General features: G+C 42.9%; 7 non-coding genes and 6 pseudogenes across 7 annotated transcripts; 1 reads left to right on the top strand and 12 right to left on the bottom strand.

Annotated features, from left to right (window-relative positions):
* Positions 1-41: 41 nt before the first annotated feature.
* On the bottom strand, positions 42-160 carry LOC112762317 (5S ribosomal RNA). Its single transcript, XR_003182657.1, has one exon. It is a non-coding gene; the product is annotated as a 5S ribosomal RNA (ribosomal RNA).
* A 179-nt stretch (positions 161-339) lies between these two features.
* On the bottom strand, positions 340-457 carry LOC112759805 (5S ribosomal RNA; annotated as a pseudogene).
* Positions 458-637: 180 nt separating this feature from the next.
* LOC112761160 (5S ribosomal RNA) lies at positions 638-756 on the bottom strand. Its single transcript, XR_003181568.1, has one exon. It is a non-coding gene; the product is annotated as a 5S ribosomal RNA (ribosomal RNA).
* A 179-nt stretch (positions 757-935) lies between these two features.
* On the bottom strand, positions 936-1,054 carry LOC112762188 (5S ribosomal RNA). Its single transcript, XR_003182537.1, has one exon. It is a non-coding gene; the product is annotated as a 5S ribosomal RNA (ribosomal RNA).
* Positions 1,055-6,812: 5,758 nt separating this feature from the next.
* LOC112761900 (small nucleolar RNA R71) lies at positions 6,813-6,920 on the top strand. Its single transcript, XR_003182271.1, has one exon. It is a non-coding gene; the product is annotated as a small nucleolar RNA R71 (small nucleolar RNA).
* A 4,062-nt stretch (positions 6,921-10,982) lies between these two features.
* Positions 10,983-11,101, bottom strand: LOC112759788 (5S ribosomal RNA; annotated as a pseudogene).
* Positions 11,102-11,294: 193 nt separating this feature from the next.
* LOC112762245 (5S ribosomal RNA) lies at positions 11,295-11,413 on the bottom strand. The gene has a single exon (XR_003182590.1). It is a non-coding gene; the product is annotated as a 5S ribosomal RNA (ribosomal RNA).
* A 198-nt stretch (positions 11,414-11,611) lies between these two features.
* Positions 11,612-11,729, bottom strand: LOC112759210 (5S ribosomal RNA). Its single transcript, XR_003179989.1, has one exon. It is a non-coding gene; the product is annotated as a 5S ribosomal RNA (ribosomal RNA).
* A 10,765-nt stretch (positions 11,730-22,494) lies between these two features.
* Positions 22,495-22,613, bottom strand: LOC112759546 (5S ribosomal RNA; annotated as a pseudogene).
* A 181-nt stretch (positions 22,614-22,794) lies between these two features.
* Positions 22,795-22,912, bottom strand: LOC112759690 (5S ribosomal RNA; annotated as a pseudogene).
* A 199-nt stretch (positions 22,913-23,111) lies between these two features.
* LOC112760221 (5S ribosomal RNA) lies at positions 23,112-23,230 on the bottom strand. Its single transcript, XR_003180672.1, has one exon. It is a non-coding gene; the product is annotated as a 5S ribosomal RNA (ribosomal RNA).
* A 179-nt stretch (positions 23,231-23,409) lies between these two features.
* On the bottom strand, positions 23,410-23,528 carry LOC112759576 (5S ribosomal RNA; annotated as a pseudogene).
* A 180-nt stretch (positions 23,529-23,708) lies between these two features.
* On the bottom strand, positions 23,709-23,827 carry LOC112759762 (5S ribosomal RNA; annotated as a pseudogene).
* Between the last annotated feature and the right edge of the window lie 1,992 nt (positions 23,828-25,819).

Genomic DNA, 25,819 nt, shown 5'->3' with positions numbered 1-25,819 from the left:
ATCGTTTAGAGAACGAGGGTAAGAACAACGAAAAAAAAAAAGAGGTGCAACCCGAGGACTTCCCAGGAGGTCACCCATCCTAGTACAACTCTCGCCCAAGCACGCTAAACTGCAGAGTTCTGTTGGGATCCGGTGCAACAGTGCAGGTATGATCGCACCTATTAAAGTATGCGCACACAATTATCATAAGCATGTCTCGCGATGTAGGGTAAGTCGAGCTGCGAAACCCTGCGGGGACCGTGCGAGCTTGTCGAAAATCAGGTCATTGAGGCTCGCTTCAGCTAAACTATTCAAGATAGTGTCGTTTAAAGAACGAGGGTAAGCACGACATAAAAAAAAACGTTGCATCAAAAGGACTTCCCAGGAGGTCACCCATCTTAGTACTACTCTCGCTCAAGCACGTTTAACTGCGGAGTTCTAATGGATCCGGTGCATGAGTGCTGGTATGATCAAACCTATTAAAGTATGCGCACACAATTATCATAAGCATGTCTTGCGACATAGGGTAAGCTGAGCCGCGAAACCCTGCGGGGCCCGTGCAAACTTGTCAAAAATCAGGTCATTGAGGCTCGCTTTAGCTAAACAATTCAAGATAGCGTCGTTTAAAGAACGAGGGTAAGAACAACGTAAAAAAAAAGAGGTGCAACACGATGACTTCCCAGGAGGACACCCATCCTAGTACTACTCTCGCCCAAGCACGCTTAACTGTGGAGTTCTGATGGGATCCGGTGCATTAGTGCTGGTATGATTGCACCTATTAAAGTATGCGCACACAATTATCATATGCATGTCCCGCGATGTAGGGTAAGTCTTGCTGCGAAGCCCTGCGGGGCCCGTGCGAGCTTGCCGAAAATAAGGTCATTGAGGCTCGCTTTAGCTAAACTATTCAAGATAGCGTCGTTTAAAGAACGAGGGTAAGAACAACGTAAAAAAAAGAGGTGCAACCCGAGGACTTCCCAGGAGGTCACCCATCCTAGTACAACTCTCACCCAAGCACGCTTAACTGCAGAGTTCTGTTGGGATCCGGTGCAACAGTGCTGGTATGATCGCACCTATTAAAGTATGCGCACATAATTATCATAAGCATGTCTCGCGACGTAGGGTAAGTCAAGCTGCGAAGCCCTGCGGAGCCCGTGCGAACTTGTCGAAAATCAGGTTGTTGAGGCTCGCTTTAGCTAAACTATTCAAGATAGCGTCGTTTAAAGAACGAGGGTAAGCACAACTTAAAAAAAAAAGAGGTGCAACATGAGGTCATTGGTGCACGAAATTGTGATCTCCAGGCTCGAACAAATCCTGGTAATGGCTCCAAAGCTTGGTGCTCTAATCTTAATTCATAATTGTCACAACCTCGATACAACTAACCAGCAAGTGCACTGGGTCGTCCAAGTAATACCTTACGTGAGTAAGGGTCGAATCCCACGGAGATTGTTGGTATGAAGCAAGCTATGGTCACCTTGTAAATCTCAGTCAGGCAGATATAAAGTGATAATGGTGTTTTCGAATATTATATAATAAAATAGGGATAGAGATACTTATGTAAATCATTGGTAAGAATTTCAGATAAGCGAATGGAGATGCTTTTTGTTCCTCTAAACCTCTGCTTTCCTGCTATCTTCATCCAATCAGTCTTACTCCTTTCCATGGCTGGCTGTATGCAAGGGCATCACCGTTGTCCGTGGCTACATCCCCTCCTCTCAGTGAATAATATGCTCACGCACCCTGTCACGGCACGGCTATTCATCTATCGGTTCTCGATCATGCTGGAATAGGATTCACCCTCCTTTTGCGTCTGTCACTAACGCCCAACAATCGCGAGTTTGAAGCTCGTCACAGTCATTCAATCATTGAATCCTACTCAGAATACCACAGACAAGGTTTAGACCTTCTGGATTCTCTTGAATGCCGCCATCATTCTAGCTTACGCCACGAAGATTCCTGTTAGGAGATCTAAGAGATATTCATTCTAGCTTAATTCATGTAGAACAGAAGTGTTTGTCAGGCACGCGTTCATAGGGGAGATGGTGATGAGCGTCACACATAATCATCACCTTCATCACGTTCTTGGGTGCGAATGGATATCTTAGAAGCGAAATAAGATGAATTGAATAGAAAACAGTAGTACTTGCATTAATCTTTGAGGAACAGCAGAGCTCCACGCCTTAATCTATTGAGTGTAGAAACTCTACCGTTGAAAATACATAAGTGAAAGGTCCAGGCATGGCCGAGATGGCCAGCACCCAAAATGTGATCAAAGGATCCTAAGGTGATCAAAAGATCCAAAGATGCCTAATACACTAGTAAGAGGTCCTATTTATAATAAACTAGCTACTAGGGTTTACATGAGTAAGTATTTGATGTATAAATCCACTTCCGGGGCCCACTTGGTGTGTGTTTGGGCTGAGCTTAAGTGTTTCACGTGCAGAGGCCAATTGTGGAGTTGAACGCCAGTTTTTGTGCCAGTTTGGGTGTTCAACTCTGGTTTTGGATCCTTTTCTGGCGCTGGACGCCAGATTTGGGCAGAAGGCTGGCGTTGAACGCCAGTTTACGTCGTCTATTCTTGGCGAAAGTATGGACTATTATATATTGCTGGAAATCCCTGGATGTCTACTTTCCAACACAATTGAAAGCACGCCATTTCGATTTCTGTAGCTCCCGAAAATCCACTTTGAGTGCAGGGAGGTCAGAATCCAACAGCATCAGCAGTCCTTTTTCAACCTCTGAATCTGATTTCTGCTCAAGTCCCTCAATTTTAGCCAGAAAATACCTGAAATCACAGAAAAACAAACTCATAGTAAAGTTCAGAAATGTGAATTTAACACAAAATCTATTAAAAACATCCCTAAAAGTAACCAGATTCTACTAAAAACATACTAAAAACAATGTCAAAAAGCGTATAAATTATCCGCTCATCACAACACCAAACTTAAATTGTTGCTTGTCCCCAAGCAACTGAAAATCAAAATAGGATAAAAAGAATAGAATATACTATAAATTCCAAACTATCAATGAAACAGAGTTTCAATCATATGAGCGGGACTTATAGCTTTTTGCCTCTTGAATAGTTTTGGCATCTCACTTTATCCATTTGAAGTTTAGAATGATTGGCATCTATAGGAACTCAGAGTTCAGATAGTGTTATTGATTCTCCTAGTTCAGTATGATGATTCTTGAACACAGCTATTTTATGAGTCTTGGCCGTGGCCCTAAGCACTTTGTTTTTCAGTATTACCACCGGATACATAAATGCCACAGACACATAATTGGGTGAACCCTTTCAGATTGTGACTCAGCTTTGCTAAAGTCCCCAATTAGAGGTGTCCAGGGTTCTTAAGCACACTCTTTTTTTTGCTTTGGACCTTGACTTTAACCGCTCAGTCTCAAGTTTTCACTTGACACCTACACGCCACAAGCACATGGTTAGGGACAGCTTGGTTTAGCCGCTTAGACCAGGATTTTATTCCTTTAGGCCCTCCTATCCACTGATGCTCAAAGCCTTGGGATCCTTTTTATTTCCCTTGCCTTTTGGTTTTAAGGGTTATTGGCTTTTTGCTCTTGCCTCTTGGTTTTAAGAGCTTTGGCTTTTTCTGCTTGCTTTTTCTTTTCAATCTATATTTTTTTTTCGCCTATTTTTTTTTTCTGCAAGCTTTGTTCTTTGCTGCTTTTTCTTGCTTCAAGAATCATTTTTATGATTTTTCAGATTATCAAATAACATGTCTCCTAGTCATCATTCTTTCAAGAGCCAACATATTTAACATTCTTAAACAACAACTTCAAAAGACATATGCACTATTCAAGCATACATTCAGAAAACAAGAAGCATTATCACCACATCAATATAATTAAACTAAGTTCAAGGAAAAATTCGAGACTCATGTACTTCTTGTTCTTTTAAATTAAAACAGTTTTTATTTTAAGAGAGGTGATGGATTCATAGGACATTTATAACTTTAAGACATAGTTACTAACTACTAATGATCATGTAATGAAGACACAAACACAGATAAGCACATAACATAGAAAACGAAAAACAGAAGAAATAAGAACAAGGAATGAATCCACCTTAGTAATGGTGGCGTTTCCTTCTTGAGGAACTAATGATGTCCTCGAGCTCTTCTATGTCTCTTCCTTGTCTTTGTTGCTCCTCCTTCATTGCTTTTAGATCTTCTCTGATTTCATGAAGGATGATGGAGTGCTCTTGATGTTCCACCCTTAGTTGCTTCCAATAATTGTGTGGAAGAAAATGTATCCCCTGAGGTATCTCAGGGATCTCTTGATTTGCAGTCAAATGTTCTACCACTGAGCTATAGACCCTTGACGGAAGCTTTTGTCTTCCCTTTCCTCTTTCTAGAGGTTTCTCTGGCCTTAGGTGCCATCAATGGTTATGGAAAAAACAAAAAAGCTATGCTTTTACCACACCAAACTTAGAATGTTGCTCGCCCTCGAGCAAAAGAAGAAAGAATAGAAGAAGAAGAGGATATGGAGGAGATGGATGGCTGTGTGTATTCGGCCATATGGGTGGGATTGGGTGGGGAAGAGATGTTGAATTTTTGAAGGTAAGTGGGTGTATGGGTGTGAGTGGTAAATGGAAGACAGAAGGGATGAGTGTTTATTGGGAATAGAGGATGATTGAGAAGAGAGAAGAGAGTGAGTGAAGGTAGGCGGGGATCCTGTGGGGTCCACAGATCTTGGGGTGTCAAGGCATTTACATCCCTGCACCAATTTAGGCATGCAAAATGCCCTTGCACACAACTCTGGGCGTTCAGCGCCAGGTTGGTGCCCATTTTGGGCGTTCAACGCCCCTTTGCTGCCATTTCTGGCGTTGAACGCCAGAACCATGCTTGTTCTGGGCGTTCAGCGCCAGGATGCTCCCATTCTGGGCGTTCAGCGCCAGAACTATGCTCTGTTCTGGCGTTTGAACGCCAGACAGATGCTCCTCCAGGGTGCGATTTTTCTTCTGCTGTTTTTGATTCCGTTTTTGATTTTTTTGTTTATTTTGTGACTCCACATGATCATGAACCTAAGAAAACATGAAAAACAATAAAAATAAGAATTAGATAAACATTGGGTTGCCTCCCAACAAGCGCTTCTTTAATGTCAATAGCTTGACAGTGGGCTCTCATGGAGCCTCACAGATGTGCAGAGCTTTGTTGAGACTCTTCAACACCAAACTTAGAGTTTGGATATGGGAGTTCAACACCAAACTTAGAGTTTGGTTGTGGCCTCCCAACACCAAACTTAGAGTTTAACTGTGGGGGCTCTGGTTGACTCTGCTTGGAGAGAAGCTTTTTCTGCTTCCTCTCCATGGTTGCAGAGGGAGATCCTTGAGTTTTAAACACAAGGAAGTTCTCATTCCATTGAAGGAATATTTCACCTCTGTCAACATCAATCACAGCTCTTGCTGTGGCCAGGAAAGGTCTTCCTAGGATGATGGATTCATCCTCTTCCTTTCCAGTATCCAGGACTATGAAATCAGCAGAGATGTAAAGGCCTTCAACATTTACTAACACGTCCTCTACTTGTCCATAAGCCTGTTTTCTAGAGCTGTCTGCCATCTCTAATGAGATTTTAGCAGCTTGCACCCCATAGATTCCCAGTTTCTCTATTACAGAGAGGGGCATGAGGTTTATTCCTGAACCAAGGTCACACAGAGCCTTAAGGATCATGGTGCCTATGGTACAGGGTATTATGAACTTTCCAGGATCCTGTCTCTTCTGAGGCAATGTCAGTTGATCCAGATCACTTAGTTCATTGATGAACAAGGGAGGTTCAACTTCCCAAGCATCAATGCCAAACAATTTGGCATTCAGCTTCATGATTGCACCAAGAAACTTGGCAGTTTGCTCTTCAGTGACATCCTCATTCTCTTCAGAAGAGGAATACTCATCAGAGCTCATGAAGGGCATAAGGAGGTTCAATGGAATCTCTATGGTCTCTAGATGAGCCTCAGAGTCCTTTGGTTCCTCAGAGGGAAGCTCCTTATTGATCACTGGACGTCCCAGGAGGTCCTCCTCCTTGGGATTCACGTCCTCTCCTCTCCTCACAGGTTCGGCCATGGCGCTTATGTCAATGGCCTTGCACTCTCCTTTTGGGTTCTCTTCTGTATTGCTTGGGAGAGTACTAGGAGGGATTTCAGTGATCCTTTTACTCAGCTGGCCCACTTGTGCTTCCAGATCTCTAATGGAAGACCTTGTTTCATTCATGAAACTTACAGTGGCCTTAGATAGATCAGAGACTAGATTTGCTAAATTAGAAGCATTTTGTTCAGAGTTCTCTGTCTGTTGCTGAGTTGATGATGGAAAAGGCTTGCTATTGCTAAACCTGTTTCTTCCACCATTATTAAAGCCTTGTTGGGGCTTTTGATCCTTCCATGAGAAATTTGGATGATTTCTCCATGTTGAGTTATAGGTGTTTCCATAAGGTTCACCTAAGTAATTTACCTCTGCTATTGCAGGGTTCTCAGGATCATAGGCTTCTTCTTCAGAAGATGCCTCTTGAGTACTGTTGGATGCAGCTTGCATTCCATGCAGACTCTGAGAGATCATATTGACTTGCTGAGTCAATATTTTATTCTGAGCCAATATGGCATTCAGAGTATCAACTTCAAGAACTCCCTTCTTCATAGGCGTCCCATTATTCACAGGATTTCTTTCAGAAGTGTACATGAACTGGTTATTAGCAACCATGTCAATGAGTTCTTGAGCTTCTGCAGGCATTTTCTTTAGGTGAATGGATCCACCTGCAGAAGTGTCCAGTGACATCTTTGATAGCTCAGATAAACCATCATAGAATATATCCAGGATGGTCCATTCTGAAAGCATGTCAGAAGGACACTTTTTGGTCAACTGTTTGTATCTTTCCCAAGCTTCATAGAGAGATTCACCTTCTTTCTGTCTGAAGGTTTGAACATCAGCTCTAAGCTTGCTCAGCTTTTGAGGAGGAAAGTACTTGGCTAAGAAAGCCGTGACCAGCTTATCCCAAGAGTTCAGGCTGTCTTTAGGTTGAGAATCCAACCATAATCTAGCTCTGTCTCTTACAGCAAAAGGGAAAAGCATGAGCCTGTAGACTTCAGGATCTACTCCATTAGTCTTAACAGTATCACATGTCTGCAAGAATTCAGTTAAGAACTGAAAAGGATCTTCAGATGAAAGTCCATGAAACTTGCAGTTCTGCTGCATCAGAGAAACTAATTGAGGTTTCAGCTCAAAGTTGTTTGCTCCAATGGCAGGAATGGAGATGCTTCTTCCATGTAAATTGGAATTAGGTGCAGTAAAGTCACCAAGCATCTTTCTTACATTATCATTATTTTCGGCTGCCATCTCCTCTGCCTGTTTGAAAATTTCTGAAAGGTTATCTCTGGATTGTTGTATTTTAGCTTCTCTTAATTTTCTCTTCAGAGTCCTTTCAGGTTCTGGATCTGCTTCCACAAGAATGTTCTTGTCCTTGCTCCTGCTCATATGACAAAGAAGAAGGCACAGAAAAATAATAATAATAATAATAGAGATCCTTTATACCACAGTATAGGGATCCCTTTGTGAGTGGAAGAAAAGAGGGGGAGACAAAGAATGTGATGTAAAGGAAGAAACACATCTGTGAGGATGGAAGAGAGGTGAGATGAGATGTTAGGATATGAATGAACAAATAGAATAGGATGGGGGAGGGATAATTTTCGAAAATTATTTTGAAAAAGAGTTAGTGATTTTTGAAAAATGGTTTTAAAAAAAAATGTTAGAAATTTTCGAAAAATTTTTAAAATTTAAAAATAAAAATAATTAGTTAATAAAAAAGAAATTTTTGAAAAAGAGGGGAGATATTTTCGAAAATTAGAGATAGAGAGAGTTAGTTAGGTAGTTTTGAAAAAGTTAAGAAACAAACAAAAACTTAGTTAGTTAGTTGAAACGATTTTTGAAAAGATAAGAAGTTAGGAAGTTGGAAAAGATATTTTGAAAAGATATTTTTGAAAAAGATAAGAAGATATTTTTGAAAAGATATGATTGAAATTAGTTTTTGAAAAAGATTTGATTTTTAAAATCACAATTAATGACTTGATTCACAAGAAATCACAAGATATGATTCTAGAACTTAAAGTTTGAATCTTTCTTAACAAGTAAGTAACAAACTTGAAATTTTTGAATCAAAACATTAATTGATTAGTTATTTTCGAAAATTTTATATAAAAATAAGAAAAAGATTTTTGAAAAAGATTTTTGGAATTTTCGAAAATAACTAAGAAATTTGAAAAAGATTTGATTTTTGAAAAAGATTTTGAAAAAGATAAGATTTTCAAATTGAAAATTTGATTTGACTCATAAGAAACAACTTTGATTTTTAAAAATTTTTGAAAAAGTCAACTCAATTTTCGAATTTGATGAGAGAAAAAGGGGAAGATATTTTTTTTTGATTTTTTGAATTTTTATGAAAACATGAAAATTATGCAATGCATGAAATTTTTAGATCAAAACATGAATGTATGCAAGAATGCCATGAATGTCAAGATGAACACCAAGAACACTTTGAATGTCAAGATGAACATCATAGACACAATTTTGAAAAATTTTTTTAATGCAAAGAAAACATGCAAGACACCAAACTTAGAATTCTTTAATGCTTACGCACTAAGGATTCAAGAATGCTTATGAAAAACAAGAAAAGACACAAAACATGAAATCATCAAGATCAAACAAGAAGACTTACCAAGAACAACTTGAAGATCATGAAGAACACTATGAATGCATGATATTTTCGAAAAATGCAAGATGCATATGCAAGTGACACCAAACTTATGATATGACTCAAGACTCAAACAAGAAACACAAAAATATTTTTGATTTTTATGATTTTCTAATAATTTTTTTTTGGATTTTTATTTTATATTTTTCGAAAAATTATTTAGAAAAAGGAAAAATAAGGATTCCAAAATTTTTAATATGAATTCCAGGAATCTTGCCATGTTAGTCTTAAAGCTCCAATCAAAGGGTCTGGCATGGCTTAACAGCCAGCCAAGCTTTAGCATATAATTACATGGGCTGGAGTGATTAGTTGAATACCAATCCCAAAGTAGTTTGGGTATGGCTTTACAGCCAGATAAGAATCAACATATTTCATGAAACACTAGAATTCATTCTTAAAAATTTTGAAGCCATAGAATAATTTATTTTTGAAAACATTTTTTTTTTTTGAAAACTTTTTTTTTTTTTCGAAAACAAGTGAGGAATTTTTGAAAGGTTTTTGAAAAATTTTTTTTGAAAAGAAAACAAAAAGAAAATTACCTAATCTGAGCAACAAGATGAACCGTTAGTTGTCCAAACTCGAACAATCCCCGGCAACGGCGCCAAAAACTTGGTGCACGAAATTGTGATCTCCAGGCTCGAACAAATCCTGGTAATGGCTCCAAAGCTTGGTGCTCTGATCTTAATTCATAATTGTCACAACTTCGATACAACTAACCAGCAAGTGCACTTGGTCGTCCAAGTAATACCTTACGTGAGTAAGGGTCGAATCCCACGGAGATTGTTGGTATGAAGCAAGCTATGGTCACCTTGTAAATCTCAGTCAGGCAGATATAAAGTGATAATGGTGTTTTTGAATATTATATAATAAAATAGGGATAGAGATACTTATGTAAATCATTGGTAGGAATTTCAGATAAGCGAATGGAGATGCTTTTGTTCCTCTGAACCTCTACTTTCCTGCTATCTTCATCCAATCAGTCTTACTCCTTTCCATGGCTGGCTGTATGCAAGGGCATCACCGTTGTCAGTGGCTACATCCCCTCCTCTCAGTGAATAATATGCTCACGCACCCTGTCACGGCACGGCTATTCATCTGTCGGTTCTCGATCATGCTGGAATAGGATTCACCCTCCTTTTGCGTCTGTCACTAACGCCCAACAATCGCGAGTTTGAAGCTCGTCACAGTCATTCAATCATTGAATCCTATTCAGAATACCACAGACAAGGTTTAGACCTTCCGGATTCTCTTGAATGCCGCCATCATTCTAGCTTACGCCACGAAGATTCCTGTTAGGAGATCTAAGAGATATTCATTCTAGCTTAATTCATGTAGAACAGAAGTGTTTGTCAGGCACGCGTTCATAGGGGAGATGGTGATGAGCGTCACACATAATCATCACCTTCATCACGTTCTTGGGTGCGAATGGATATCTTAGAAGCGAAATAAGATGAATTGAATAGAAAACAGTAGTACTTGCATTAATCTTTGAGGAACAGCAGAGCTCCACACCTTAATCTATGGAGTGTAGAAACTCTACCGTTGAAAATACATAAGTGAAAGGTCCAGGCATGGCCGAGATGGCCAGCCCCCAAAATGTGATCAAAGGATCATAAGGTGATCAAAAGATCCAAAGATGCCTAATACACTAGTAAGAGGTCCTATTTATAATAAACTAGCTACTAGGGTTTACATGAGTAAGTATTTGATGTATAAATCCACTTCCGGGGCCCACTTGGTGTGTGTTTGGGCTGAGCTTAAGTGTTGCACGTGCAGAGGCCAATTGTGGAGTTGAACGCCAGTTTTTGTGCCAGTTTGGGCGTTCAACTCTGGTTTTGGATCCTTTTCTGGCGCTGGACGCCAGATTTGGGCAGAAGGCTGGCGTTGAACGCCAGTTTACGTCGTCTATTCTTGGCGAAAGTATGGACTATTATATATTGCTGGAAATCCCTGGATGTCTACTTTCCAACGAAATTGGAAGTGTGCCATTTCGAGTTCTGTAGCTCCAGAAAATCCACTTTGAGTGCAGGGAGGTCAGAATCCAACAGCATCAGCAGTCCTTTTTCAACCTCTGAATCTGATTTCTGCTCAAGTCCCTCAATTTCAGCCAGAAAATACCTGAAATCACAGAAAAACACACAAACTCATATTAAAGTCCAGAAATGTAAATTTAACACAAAATCTATTAAAAACATCCCTAAAAGTAACCAGATTCTACTAAAAACATACTAAAAACAATGTCAAAAAGCGTATAAATTATCCGCTCATCAGACATTCTAGGAGATAACCCATCCTAGTACTACTCTCACCCAAGCACGCTTAACTGCGGAGTTCTGATGGGATCCGGTGCATTAGTGCTGGAATGATCGCACCTATTAAAGTATGCGCACACAATTATCATAAGCATGTCTCGCAGCGTAGGGTAAGTCAAGCTGCGAAGCCCTGTGGGCCCGTGCGAGCTTGTCGAAAATCAGGTCATTGAGGCTCGCTTTAGCTAAAATATTCAAGGTAGCGTCGTTTAAAAAACGAGGGTAAGCACGACGTAAAAAAAAAAAAAGAAAAAAAAAACAGTGTATCACGAGGACTTCCCAGGAGGTCACCCATCCTAGTACTACTTTCGCCCAAGCACGCTTAACTGCAGAGTTCTAATGGGATCCGGTGCATTAGTGCTGGTATGATCACACCTATTAAAGTATTCGCACACAATTATCATAAGCATGTCTCGCGACGTAGGGTAAGTCGAGCTGCGAAGCCCTGCGAGGCCCGTGCGAGCTTGCAGAAAATCAGGTCATTGAAGCTTGCTTTAGCTAAACTATTCAAGATAGCGTCGTTTAAAGAACGAGGGTAAGCACGACGTAAAAAAAAGAAAAAAAAAAAGAAAAAAGAGGTGCAACACGAGGACATCCCAGGAGGTCACCCGTCCTAGTACTACTCTCGCCCAAGCACGCTTAACTGCGGAGTTCTGATGGGATCCGGTGCATTAGTGTGGTATGATCGCACCTATTAAAGTATACGCACACAATTATCATAATCATGTTTTGCGACGTAGGGTAAGTTGAGCTGCGAAACCCTACGGGGCCCGTGCGAGCTTGTCGAAAATCAGGTCATTGAGGCTCGCTTTAGCTAAACAATTCAAGATAGTGTCGTTTAAAGAACGAGGGTAAGCACGACGTAAAAAAAAAGACGTGCAACACGAGGACTTCCCAGGAGGACACCTGTTCCGAGGGTTACCTGAAACTGTAGGTCGATCTCGGACGAGATCTTCTGTACTGGTCGGAGATGACGTGTCCGGCTGGCTGGTGGCGGCCGGAGCTGTTGTGTCCGACTTGTTGGACTAGTTGCACTTCTGATCCTTTGCCACCGGAGGGTGGGGGGTACCTACAAGAGACTCCGATGCTTAAGTTAGCATGGGTATTAAACAGGTTTTATGTAGAATCAGAGTCTGAGTTATACTTGGGTGCTCCAGTGTATTTATAGTGTTGAGATGTGACCTTCGTTGGGTAAGATAAGTTAGTTATCTTATCTTATCTTTATCTTTAGAGTTGAGGTCAGCGTATCTTTATTGGAACCGCCCTTATCTCTATAGCCTTAGGCCGCCTTAGGATTTGGGTCGTGTTCCTCTATTTGGGCCTTTTACTGGGCTCTCTTGTTGATTTGGCCGAGCTCTTTGAGACGAGGTCGGATAGTCTGTCCTGAAGAGGTTGGTCGCTTTACCTCGAATCATCCCAGGTCGGACAGCTCGACCTAGGGTATGAACAGTGCCCCTGCTTGAGCTCGATCTTCTCTTTGAGGTCGAGTCCTGGACTTCGATCCTTCTTAAAGTCGAACTCAAGCATTTGTCGATTCCTTTCTTTGTAGGGTCTTTTTTGAATGTAGAACGTTTCCCTCTAGAAGCGCGCGCTTTTGTATTAGCGCTTTTTTGGGAATGCAAGCAGTTTTAATATCTGCATTTAATTGATATTAATTTTGCCCTTCATTCTCTCTTGGCTTTTTGAATTTCGCGATCAAAAACGGTTTCTTTTCTTCATTTTTTCTTCCTAACTTCTCCCTTTACTCTCTCGTTTTCCGTTTCTCTCATCTGCTCTCTGTCTTTCGCTTGCGCTTCTGCTTTCTTGTGTTTGCGGCATCATTCGGCATTTTTCTGGGCAGCCTCTATCCCTGTGCTTCCACTTTTTCTCGAAGCTTCTTTCGTCTCCAGGTTAGTCCCATTTCATATTTTCCTCATTGTTTTTGACTTTGCGATGGAGTTTTTGATCTTCTTTTTGGAGAAAGTTTGGATCTTTCTGTTTTTATCATGCTTGACTTTGTTGCATGCTTTGGGATTTCTTCATTTTCTGCATGATTGCCTTTGCTTAATGCTTTTTAGGGTTTTTCGCATGCTATCGCCTTTCCTGTTTTGTGCTTTCGATGGTGGTTTTCGCCTAATTCTGAGAAAGGTTGTGCCTTTGGTGATTTTCTGTTTGGCATTGTTGACGTTTGACAGTGCTTTCGCTGGTAGACTGTAGAAAGATAGTTACTTTGATGACTTTGCATTTTTTTAACTTGATGGACGAAATGCTTACTGCTTTGGGTCTTCTTTCCTTGTTTTGAGAGATACTGGGGTGTAGGTTTTTCCTAGGAATCTTGCTTTGTTATTGCCTCCAAAGGATGCCCCAGGACTTTTGGCTTGAGTCTTGAGGTTTTCCTTTTGTTTATCCGCCCGTCGAGATGTTTTGACCCGTGCCCGAGATGGTTTTGAGTAATCCGCTCTTCTTTTCTTTTGTAGGATCTTAGTTGACCTCATGTCTTCCCGAAATAACGTCGTAGCGACGCCTTCCCAGGTCCCTACGGGTATGGCCGATTGGGTGGACTCCATGGTTCTCATGTGTGTCTCACTGGTTGACTCTGAGTTTTGTTCTCAGCTTAGCCAGTTTCACAGTGTCTGTAGTAACTCTGGTGAAGAGAAGAATTATGAGCTTGTTCCTCCTTCCTCTGATGAGAGAGTCTGTTTCTCAACTCGAGTTGTTGACAATCGCCCTTTCTTTTATGCTTATGATTTTTTCTTTGGTCAACTCGGGGTTACTCTTCCCTTTACTCCATTTGAAATCGACTTGTTATGGTCTTGTAATGTTGCCCCTTCTCAACTTCACCCCAACTCCTGGGGTTTTATTAAAATCTTCCAATTATTGTGTGGTAGTTTTGGTATTCCAGCTTCCCAATCTCTCTTTTTCTACTTGTTTGTCTTGACTAAGCCTGGTGTGGTGAAAAAGAAGTCAGCTTGGGTCTCCTTCCGTTCTACCCAAGGAAAGAAAGTTTTCTCCATGTTTGACGAATCATTTCGGGATTTTAAAAACTATTTTTTCAAGGTCCGAGCTGTTAAAGGATCTTGGCCCTTTTTCTTGGATGAAAATGATGAGCCCGCCTTTCCCCTAGAGTGGCAGAATGATGTTAGGGTCTCCAGGTACTCTTGGGACATGTTGGATGAGGCTGAGCGAGCCTTTGTGACTGTTTTAGAGGAGCGTTGGGGTCAGCCTCCCCATCTTGACACAAAGAAGTTTCTAACCAATCCTTCTCTTCTTCAATCTGAACTGGGTATCTTGTGTTTCCTTTGCTGTTTGTCTTACGATGCTTCTAGTTGTATTTTCAACTTGTTTGATTTGTAGCTTGACTTCTATTTTATTTACAGAGGCAATGAAGAATAATGAGTCTATGAAAGCTTTTAAGAGGGCACAGAAGGCGACTGCTGCCCGGAATGTTGCCGCTCGGGCTGCTGGGGAGGGGTCCTCCCAGCCCCGTGAGAAGCCGGCCGTGCCGAGCTCTCCCGGGGTGAGGAAGGCGATCCCAGTACCTCGGGTTCGTTTGGTGGATTCTCCTTCTTCTTCTGCGATTCCATCCGCCGCTCCTCCGAGTAAAAAGCAAAAGACTTCTGAGCCTTTCGACCTCAACGCTCCTGATTTCAACGCCATTGAGTTTATAGATCAACAAATTGGGCCATATGGTACCATTCCTATGGATGATGTGTCCATTCTTCATCATTTGGAGTTTATGGCTCAGAATCATGTGAGGATGGCCTTTATGTCGGCTGCACTTCATCGCACTGCCCAGAATCTTCCTCTCCACGCTACCGAGGCGTTTATGGAGGAGGCGAAATGAGAGTTTGACCGGATGAAGGGTTTGAAGGAGGAGCTCGAGGTGAAGGTGGTCAAGTTGGAGAAGGACCTCGAAAATGAGAAGGCGAGTTCTAAGGCGCTGGCTGCTTCCTTGAGGTTGGCTGAGGATGCGGCCATGATGCACAAGGACAGCTATGTGACTTCCTATAGGGAGGGGAGGCGCCTGAGGGAAGAACTCGACAATGCCCAGGAGGATTATGCTGAGCTCCAAAGTCATCTTGTCGGCAGCGTAACTGCTGCTTACGAGAACTTGAAAGAGCAAGTCCGAATTATTGCTCCCGAGGCCGATCTTACCCTTTTGAGCTTGGATAATGTTGTCAGAGACGGCAAGATTGTCCCTGATGATGAGGGTGATGATGATGAAGTTGTTCCTCCCCTTGTGTCTTCCACCAAAGTGCCGACTTCTTCCACTCCTCCTGTTGTACCTGACCTGGATTGCCAGATCCTGAATCGGAAGGATGGGACTGTTGATGCGGTGCCGCTTCAAACTCGCCCTCCTTCTCCTGGTCCTGATGTCGCCAAGAAAGCTCATGATGCTGTCGAGAAAACTTCTGATGTTTGTTGATTGTAGTTGGCCCGGCTTGTGGGCGTTTTTTGGAACTTTATTAAGATGTTGACTTTTTAGTTGCTTTCCTAGCAACTTTTTATTTAAAAAACGGACAAGTAGCTTGCTACCCTTTGGGTAGTCAGTGTTAGTGGCCCTTCAAGGCCTTTATAACTTTATATAATTTGGTTTTCTTGCTCTGCGTGTGTTCTTTACTGCCTTGTGACCGACTTCTTTGCGTTGGTCCCCTGATAGACTCTTTTTCATAATCCTCTTTCTCGGACCTTCGTGAGGTCTCTTTCAGAGATTGCTTGGATTTTTGTAGTGGATCGACCTCGTCGGGTCGACTTCTTCTAAGCTGTTTTGTAATCCTCTTTCTTGGACCTTTGTTAGGTCTCTTTCAGGGATTACTTCTTGTCTTTTGTAGGAGGTCGACTTCGTTAGGTCGATCTCTTCTAAGTTATTTCGTAATCCTCTTTTTTGGACCTTGGTTAGGTCTCTTTCAGGGATTACTTTTATAACTTTTTCATCTTGGGCTAGATTTGCTAGGTCGAGTCCTTTTAAGTTAAAGTAATCCTCTTTAATAGGGTTGGCCAGACCTCTTTCCAGGGTTTACTTATAACTTGGGTTGACTTGGTCCGACTTCCGAACGCCGGCTAGTCTTTAAGTTATTTTATTAGCTATCCGTAACACCTCGTCAGGTTCTTTTTTAGATTGCTTTCTATAACTTCTTACATTATTCTGTGTTCATCTTTGCCGATTTGTAGAAAGTGGTTGGCATCTTTAGCTCGTCCTTTGGGTGAATCGCGTTTTTACCTTTATCGGATGACTCATCTTTATCGTGGTCGTGCAGTGAAATTGTTTTTCACTTTCTGCCGACCTGTAGCTTTATAATCGGATGATGAATACTTCAGATTAATGCGTCTTGAAATCTTTGTAGAATGCCTAGATAAATTTTATTCAAAGAAAAATGCAAATATATACATATGGGAATTTTCTCATCCTCTTACGTTGGGTATGTCTCAACCTGGTGCCTCATTAAAAAAAACTTTTTCAGGAAAAAGAGCACATCTACTGATGAGATCCTTTACCTTTTCTAACTGTAGTACCTTCTTAGGTTGCAGGCATGCCATGACCTTGGAAGCTCCCGTCCGTCGAGTTCGGACACTCTGTAGTAGCCCTTCCCGAGTACTTCTATGACTCAGTATGGTCCTTTCCAATTGGCTGCCAGCTTTCCCTCTCTGGGTCGTGTTGTTCCGATGTCGTTTCGGATTAAGATGAGGTCGTTTTCAGCGAAACTTCTTGGTACTACCCGTTAGTTATATCTAGAAGCCATTCGGCGTTTTAGTGCTTCTTCTCTGATCCGAGCTCTTTCCTGAACCTCAGGTAGTAGGTCGAGTTCTTCCCTCTAGAGTTGGGAGTTTGCTCCCTCATTATAATGGACTGCCCTATGCGATCCTTCCTCAATTTCTATTGGAATCATTGCATCCGTTCCGTATGTTAGCCGGAATGGGGATTCCTTTGTGGTGGAATGTGGCATTGTTCGATATGCCCATAGGACTTGTGGGAGTTCCTCTGCCCAGGCTCCCTTTGCATCCTACAATCTCCGTTTTAACCCTGCCAATATGACTTTGTTGGCGGCTTCGGCCTGTCCGTTAGCTTGGGGGTGTTCGACAGAGGTGTACTGGTGCTTTATATTCAAATCGGCTACTAATTTTCTGAAGCCCGTATCTCTGAATTGGGTGCCATTGTCTGTGGTTATTGAGTACGGGACCCCAAATCTTGTGACAATGTTTCTGTATAAGAATTTTTGGCTTCTTTGGGCAGTGGCATTGGCTAATGGTTCTGCTTCGATCCACTTTGTAAAGTAATCTACCCCTACTATGAGGAATTTAACTTGCCCTGATCCCTGGGGAAAAGGGCCGAGAAGGTCGAGTCCCCATTTCGCAAAAGGCCAAGGGGCAGTCACGCTGATGAGTTCTTCTGGCGGGGCGATGTGGAAATTGGCATGTTTCTGACATGATGGACATGTCTTTACGAATTCTGTAGATTCTTTCTGTAAAGTTGGCCAGTAAAACCCTGCCCGGAGTATCTTTTTGGCAAGAGCCCGTGCTCCGAGATGATTGCCGCAGATGCCGCTGTGTACCTCTTCTAACACTTCCCTGGTGTGGGAGGTCGGCACACATTTTAGTAATGGTACCGAGATCCCTCTTTTGTATAGGATGTTGCTTATGATGGTGTAATACTGTGCCTCCCTTTTTAGCTTCTTTGCTTCCTTGTCTTCTGCGGGGAGTGTTCCTGTTTTGAGGTAGTTAATTATGGGGGTCATCCATCCTTGGTCCTGGCCTGTTATGGTTAGGACTTTTTTCGTTTCCGAGATTGATGGGTTCTGTAACATTTCCTGGATGAGGCTTCTATTTTTGCCCCCTGGTTTGGTGCTGGCCAGTTTTGAGAGTGCGTCAGCTCGAACATTTTGCTCACGGGGTATGTGGCAAATCTTGTATTCCCCGATTCGTTCGAGCTGTTGCTTGGTCTTATCCAAATATCTTTTCATGGTGGGATCTTTGGCTTGGTAGCTCCCTGCTATCTGTGATGTGACCACTTGTGAATCACTATAAATGTTAAGTTTTCGAGCTCCCACCTCCTCAGCCAGTTTTAGACCAGCTAGCAATGCTTCGTATTCCGCCTGGTTATTTGAAGTCGGGAATCCGAACTTGAGGGAGAGCTCAATTTGGGTTCCCTGGTTGCTTTCTATTATAATTCCTGCGCCACTTCCCGTTTTATTTGAAGAACCATCCACATACAGATTCCACTCTATGGGGGCTTCTAGGGCATCTGTGAATTCGGCGATAAAATTGGCCAAGTATTGTGATTTGATGGCGGTCCGAGCTTCATATTGGAGGTCGAATTCTGACAGCTCGACTGCCCATTGTAGAATTCTGCCTGCTAAATCTGTTTTCTGCAGTATTCCCTTTAAGGGCTGATTAGTTCGAACTTTAATGGTGTGGGCCTGGAAGTAGGGGCGGAGTCACCGAGATGTTAAAACGAGAGTGTAAGCAAATTTTTCTATTTTCTGATAGTTCAGCTCGGATCCCTGCAGTGCTTTGCTAATGAAGTAGACGGGTTGTTGCCCGTTTTCGCTTTCGCGGACCAGTGCTGACGCTACTGCCTTGTCTCCTACTGCAAGATATAGTATGAGTGGTTCTCCTTCTTGTGGTCGGGATAGGATAGGTGGCTGTCCTAAGAACTTTTTAAAGTCTTGGAACGCTTGTTCGCATTCTGTCGTCCACTCGAACTGTTTTCCCTTTCTTAAAGTAGCATAGAAGGGGAGAGATCTTATTGCGGCTCCTGCTAAGAATCGGGATAGGGCAGCCAACCTCTCGTTGAGTTATTGTACTTCTTTTACGCAGGTTGGGCTTTTCATGTTGAGTATGGCCTGGCATTTATCTGGATTTGCTTCGATTCCTCTTTGTGTGAGCATGAAGCCCAAGAATTTGCCTGCTTCTACCGCAAAGGTGCATTTTGTTGGATTGAGTCGCATATCATGTTTCCGGATGGTGTCGAACACCTGGGCTAGGTCGGTCAACAGTGTCTGTTCGCTTTTTGTTTTAATTAGCATGTCGTCCACATAAACTTCCATGATTTTCCCGATGTGATCCGAGAAGACTTTATTCATCAATCTTTGATAAGTGGCTCCTGCGTTCTTAAGGCCGAAAGGCATTACGATGTAGCAGTAGTTTGCCTTTGGCATTAAAAACGAGGTCTTTTCCTGGTCCGGTGGGTACATGGGGATTTGGTTGTATCCTGAATACGCGTCCATAAACGAGAGATATTTATATCCAGAGGAAGCATCTACCAGGGCGTCAATACTCGGGAGTGGGTATGGGTCTTTTGGGCAAGCTTTGTTAAGATCTGTGTAATCGATGCACATTCGCCACTTCCCATTTGATTTTTTCACCAAAACGACGTTGGCTAGCCATAGTGGGTATTTAACTTCTCTTATAAATCCAGCTTCCAGCAGTGCCTGCACTTGCTCTTCCACAGCTTGGGATCGCTCTGGCCCGAGTTTTCTTCGTTTCTGCTGGACCGGTCGAGATCCTGGATAAACTGCCAACTTGTGACACATTAGTTTAGGGTCTATGCCTGGCATGTCTGCGGCTTTCCATGCAAAAAGGTCGGCATTATCTCGCAAAAATTGTATTAGCCGTTCTTTTGCATCTCCTTTGAGGATTGTGCCGATATTAATTGTTTTTTCCGAGGTGTCCCCGATCTGAATTTTTTCTATCTCGCCCTCTGGTTGGGGGCGAAACTCTTCTCATCGTTGAACTCCGACCAGCTCTATTGTGTGGAACTCTTCTCCTTTGCCCCTGAGGTTGAGGCTCTCGTTGTAACAACGACGCGCCATCCTCTGGTCTGCTTTTATCGTGGCTATCCCTTTTGGAGTTGGGAATTTCATGCATAGGTGTGGGGTCGAGACTATTGCCCCGAGTTGGTTGAGCGTGGTCCGGCCTATGAGAGCATTGTAGGCTGAGCTTACGTCGGCTACAATGTAGTCTATTTTGAGGGTCCTGGATTGGTCTCCCTTTCCAAAGGTTGTATGCAGTGGTATGTATCCTAATGGTCAAACCGGAGTGTCTCCTAGCCCGAACAAACTGTTTGGATATGCTTTAAGTTCTTTTTCTTCTAAGCCGAGTTTATCAAAGGCTGTTTTGAATAAGATGTCGGCAGAACTCCCTTGATCTATTAGCGTCTGATGTAGGTTGGCATTTGCCAATATGATAGTGATAACCATTGGATCGTCGTGTCCTGTAATGATGCCGGTTGCGTCCTCTTTAGTGAATGTTATTGCCGGGATGTTGAGTGCTCCCTCCTCTCCTTCGACATGGTATACCTCTTTGAGGTATCTTTTACGAGAGGATTTGGAGATCCCTCCTACTGTAAAGCCGCCATGTATCATGTGGACATGTCTTTCTGGCGTCCGAGGTGATCGTTCCGCTCGTTCCGTGTCTTCATCCCTTCGTCTCTTTCTTTGCTCGTCATCTCGTGTGGCCAGAAATCGGTCTAGTTTTCCATCCCTTACCAATTTTTCTATGATATTTTTTAATTCGAAGCATTCGTTGGTGGAGTGTCCCCGGACCCGATGATATTCACAATACTCCTTTCAGTTTCCTCCTCCCTTTTTGCCTTTGAGCGGCTGTGCTGGGGGAATTTTTTCCGTATGGCAGACCTCTTTATATATTTCGACCAGGGATGCTCTAAGAGGAGTATAGTTATGGTACTTCTTAATTTTCTCCCCTTTTCTATCGTTTTTTCTTTTGGATTCTTTGTCTCTGTTACGGTGGGAAGCTCCCGACTTCGAGGATTCTCCTAACTGAGCGTTTTCTTCCATATTGATGTATTTTTCTGCTCGCTCCTGTACTTCGTTGAGGGTGGCCGGGTACTTTTTTGATATAGATTGGCTGAAAGGTCCCTCTTGTAGGCCGTTGATGAGTCCCATGATTGCGGCCTCCGTGGGTAAACTTTGTATGTCCATGCATGTTTTGTTGAATCTTTCCATGTAGTTTCGAAGGCTCTCCCGATCTCCTTGTTTGATTCCTAATAAACTGGGGGCGTGTTTAGCTTTATCCTTTTGAATGGAAAATCTGGCTAGGAATTTTTTGGCTAAGTCGTCGAAGCTTGAGATGGATTTTGGGGGTAAGTTGTCGAACCACCGAATAGCTGTCTTTGTGAGAGTGGTTGGGAAGGCTTTACAGCGAACAGCATCTGGGGCGTCAGTGAGGCACATTCTGCTTCTGAAGTTACTAAGATGGTGGTTGGGATCCGTGGTGCCGTCGTACAGGGTCATATCCGGGAGTTTGAAGTCTTTTGGAATTTTGGTTTTCATGATTTCCCTAGTGAAGGGGTCTTGCTCTTTGTGTGAATTTTCTTTGAGATTAGCGTGAGGGGCTTCTGATTTGAGATCGGCTTCCAATTGCTGCAGTTTTTCTTCTAACTCCCGACGTCGCCGCATCTCTCTTTGTAGATCTCTTCCGATTTCTCGTTGTTGCTGGGTTTCTTTTTCCAGTTGTTTTAGGCGATTTAAGAGTGCTTCTATGGCTCCTGAATTTGGCAAATCTTTGTCTTTGCTGGTCTCCGGAGTGTCATGTAGCGTGACATCTGCGTTCTTGTGCGGTGTTCGATCTTCCAGACCTGAATCGTGGTCATTGTCATGGTTGTCCGCCATGGTGATGGGATGACTTCCAGGTTCCCCGGCAACGGCGCCAATGTTCCGAGGGTTACCTGAAATTGTAGGTCGATCTCGGACGAGATCTTCTGTACAGGTCGGAGATGACGTGTCTGGCTGGCTGGTGGCGGCCGGAGCTGTTGTGTCTGACTTGTTGGACTAGTTGCACTTCTGATCCTTTGCCACCGGAGTGTGGGGGGTACCTGCAAGAGACTCCGATGCTTAAGTTAGCATGGGTATTAAAAAGGTTTTATGTAGAATCAGAGTATGAGTTATACCTGGGTGCTCCAGTGTATTTATAGTGTAGAGATGTGACCTTCGTTGGGTAAGATAAGTTAGTTATCTTATCTTATCTTTATCTTTAGAGTTGAGGTCAGCATATCTTTATTGGAACTGCCCTTATCTCTATAGCCTTAGGCCGCCTTAGGATTTGGGTCGTGTTCCTCTATTTGGGCCTTTTACTGGGCTCTCTTGTTGATTTGGCCGAGCTCTTTGAGACGAGGTCGAATAGTCTGTCCTGAAGAGGTTGGTCGCTTTACCTCGAATCATCCCAGGTCGGACAGCTCGACCTAGGGTATGAACAACACCCATCCTAGTACTACTCTCGCCCAAGCACGCTTAACTGCGGAGTTCTGATAGGATCCGGTGCATGGTGCTGGTATGATTGCACCTATTAAAGTATTCGCACACAATTATCATAAGCATGTCCCGCGACGAAGGGTAAGTCGAGCTGCGAAGCCCTGCGGGGCCCGTACGAGCTTGTCGAAAATTAGGTCATTGAGGCTCGCTTTAGCTAAACTATTCAAGATAGCGTCGTTTAAAGAACGAGTGTAAGCATGATGTAAAAAAAAACGATGCATCACAAGGACTTCCCAGGAGGTCACCCAACCTAGTACTACTCTCGCTCAAGCACGCTTAACTGCGGAGTTCCAATGGGATCCGGTGCATGAGTGCTGGTATGATCATACCTATTAAAGTATGCGCACACTATTATCATAAGCATGTCTCGCGACGTAGGGTAACTCGAGCTGCGAAGCCCTGCGGGGCCCGTGCGAGCTTTGCGAAAATCAGGTCATTGAGGCTCGCTTTAGCTAAACTATTCAAGATAGCGTTGTTTAAAGAACGAGGGTAAGAACGACGTAAAAAAAAAAGAGGTGGAACCCGAGGACTTCCCAGGAGGTCACCCATCCTAGTACAACTTCGCCTAAGCCCGCTTAACTGCCGAGTTCTGTTGGGATCCGGTGCAACAGTGCTAGTATGATCGCACCTATTAAAGTATGCGCACACAATTATCATAAGCATGTCTCGCGACGTAGGGTAAGTCGAGCTGCGATGCCCTACGGGGCCCGTACGAGCTTGCCGAAAATCAGGTCATTAAGGCTCGCTTTAGCTAAACAATTCAAGTTAGCATCGTTTAAAGAATGAGGGTAAGCACGACGTAAAAAAAAAAGAAAAAAAAAAGAAAAAAGAGGTGCAACACGAGGACTTCCCAAGAGGTCACCCATCCTAGTACTACTCTCGCCCAAGCACGCTTAATTGCGGAGTTCTGATGGGATCTGGTGCATTAGTGCTGGTATGATCGCACCTATTAAAATATGCGCACACAATTATCATAATCATGTCTTGCGACGTAGGGTAAGTTGAGCTGCGAAACCCTACGGGGCCCGTGCGAGCTTGTCGAAAATCAGGTCATTGAGGCTTGCTTTAGCTAAACAATTAAAGATAGCGTCGTTTAAAGAACGAGGGTAAGCATGACGTAAAAAAAAATGTTGCATCACGAGGACTTCCCAGGAGGTCACCCATCCTAGTACTACTCTCGTTCAAGCACGCTTAACTGTGGAGTTCTAACGGGATCCGGTGCATGAGTGCTGGTATGATCACACGTATTAAAGTATGCGCACGCAATTATCATAAGCATGTCTCGCGACATAGGGTAAGTCGAGCTGCGAAACCCTGTGGGGCCCGTGTGAGCTTGTCGAAAATCAGGTCATTGAGGCTCGCTTTAGCTAAACTATTCAAGATAGCGTCGTTTAAAGAACGAGGGTAAGAACGACGTAAAAAAAAAGAGGTTCAACCAGAGGACTTCCTAGGAGGTCACCCATCCTAGTACAACTATCGCCCAAGCACGCTTAAGTGCAGAGTTCTGTTGGGATCCGGTGCAACAGTGCTGGTATGATCGCACCTATTAAAGTATGCGCACACAATTATCATAAGCATGTCTCGCGACGTAGGGTAAGTCGAGCTTCGAAGCCCTGCGGGGCCCGTGCAAGCTGGGAATCTATGGGGTGCAAGCTGCTAGAATCTCATTAGAGATGGCAGACAGCTCAAGAAAACAGGCTTATGGACAAGTAGAGGACCTGTTAGTAAAGGTTGAAGGCCTTTACATCCCTGCTGATTTCATAGTCCTGGAAACTGGAAAGGAAGAGGATGAATCCATCATCCTAGGAAGACCTTTCCTGGCCACAGCAAGAGCTGTGATTGATGTTGACAGAGGTGAAATATTCCTTCAATGGAATGAGAACTCCCTTGTGTTTAAAACTCAAGGATCTCCCTCTGCAACCATGAAGAGGAAGCATGAAAAGCTTCTCTCAAAGCAGAGTCAACCAGAGCCCCCACAGTCAAACTCTAAGTTTGGTGTTGGGAGGCCACAACCAAACTCTAAGTTTGGTGTTGAATTCCCATATCCAAACTCTAAGTTTGGTGTTGGAGAGTCTCAACAAAGCTCTGCACATCTGTGAGGCTCCATGAGAGCCTACTGTCAAGCTATTGACATTAAAGAAGCACTTGTTGGGAGGCAACCCAATGTTTATCTAATCCTTATTTTTATTGTTTTTCATGTTTTCTTAGGTTCATGATCATGTGGAGTCACAAAATAAATATAAAAATTGAAAACGGAATCAAAAACAGCAGAAGAAAAATCACACCCTGGAGGAGCATCTGTCTGGCGTTCAAACGCCAGAACAGAGCATAGTTCTGGGCGTTGGCGTTGAACGCCCAGAATGGGAGCATCCTGGCGCTGAACGCCCAGAACAAGCATGGTTCTGGCGTTCAACGCCAGAAATGGCAGCAAAGGGGCGTTGAACGCCCAAAATGGGCACCAACCTGGCGCTGAACGCCCAGAGTTGTGTGCAAGGGCATTTTACATGCCTAAATTGGTGCAGGGATGTAAATGCCTTGACACCTCAGGATCTGTGGACCCCACAGGATCATCTCAGGATCTGTGGATCCCATAGGATCCCCACCTACCTCATCATCTCTCTTTCCATTCATGATAATCCCTTCTTTTTTTCCATTTACCATTCACATCCATACACCCACTACCTTCAAAAATTCAACATCTCTCTCCCACCCAATCCCACCCATATGGCCGAATACACACTCCCATCCATCTCCTCCATATCTTCTTCTTATTCTTCTATTCTTTCTTTTTTTGCTCGAGGGCGAGCAACATTCTAAGTTTGGTGTGGTAAAAGCATAGCTTTTTTGTTTTTTTTCCATAACCATTGATGGCACCTAAGGCCAGAGAAACCTCTAGAAAGAGGAAAGGGAAGACAAAAGCTTCCATCAAGGGTCTATAGCTCAGTGGTAGAACATTTGACTGCAAATCAAGAGATCCCTGAGATACCTCAAGGGATACATTTTCTTCCACACAATTATTGGAAGCAACTAAGGGTGGAACATCAAGAGCACTCCATCATCCTTCATGAAATCAGAGAAGATCTAAAAGCACTGAAGGAGGAGCAACAAAGGCAAGGAAGAGACATAGAAGAGCTCAAGGACATCATTGATTCCTCAAGAAGGAAATGCCACCATCACTAAGGTGGATTCATTCCTTGTTCTTAATTCTTCTGCTTTTCGTTTTCTATGTTATGTGCTTATCTATGTTTGTGTCTTTATTACATGATCATTAGTAGTTAGTAACTTTGTCTTAAAGTTATAAATGTCCTATGAATCCATCACCTCTCTTAAATGAAAAATGTTTTAATTCAAAAGAATAAGAAGTACATGAGTTTCGAATTTATCCTTGAACTTAGTTTAATTATATTGATGTGGTGACAATGCTTCTTGTTTTCTGAATGTATGCTTGAACAGTGCATATGTCTTTCGAAGTGGTTGTTTAAGAATGTTAAATATGTTGGCTCTTGAAAGAATGATGACTAGGAGACATGTTATTTG

The sequence above is a fragment of the Arachis hypogaea genome, chromosome 16 (genome assembly GCF_003086295.3).
Source record: "Arachis hypogaea cultivar Tifrunner chromosome 16, arahy.Tifrunner.gnm2.J5K5, whole genome shotgun sequence".
Classification (NCBI taxonomy): domain Eukaryota; kingdom Viridiplantae; phylum Streptophyta; class Magnoliopsida; order Fabales; family Fabaceae; genus Arachis; species Arachis hypogaea.
The sequence above is the reverse complement of the archived record's forward strand: the minus strand, read 5'-3'. Positions and strand labels throughout refer to the sequence as shown.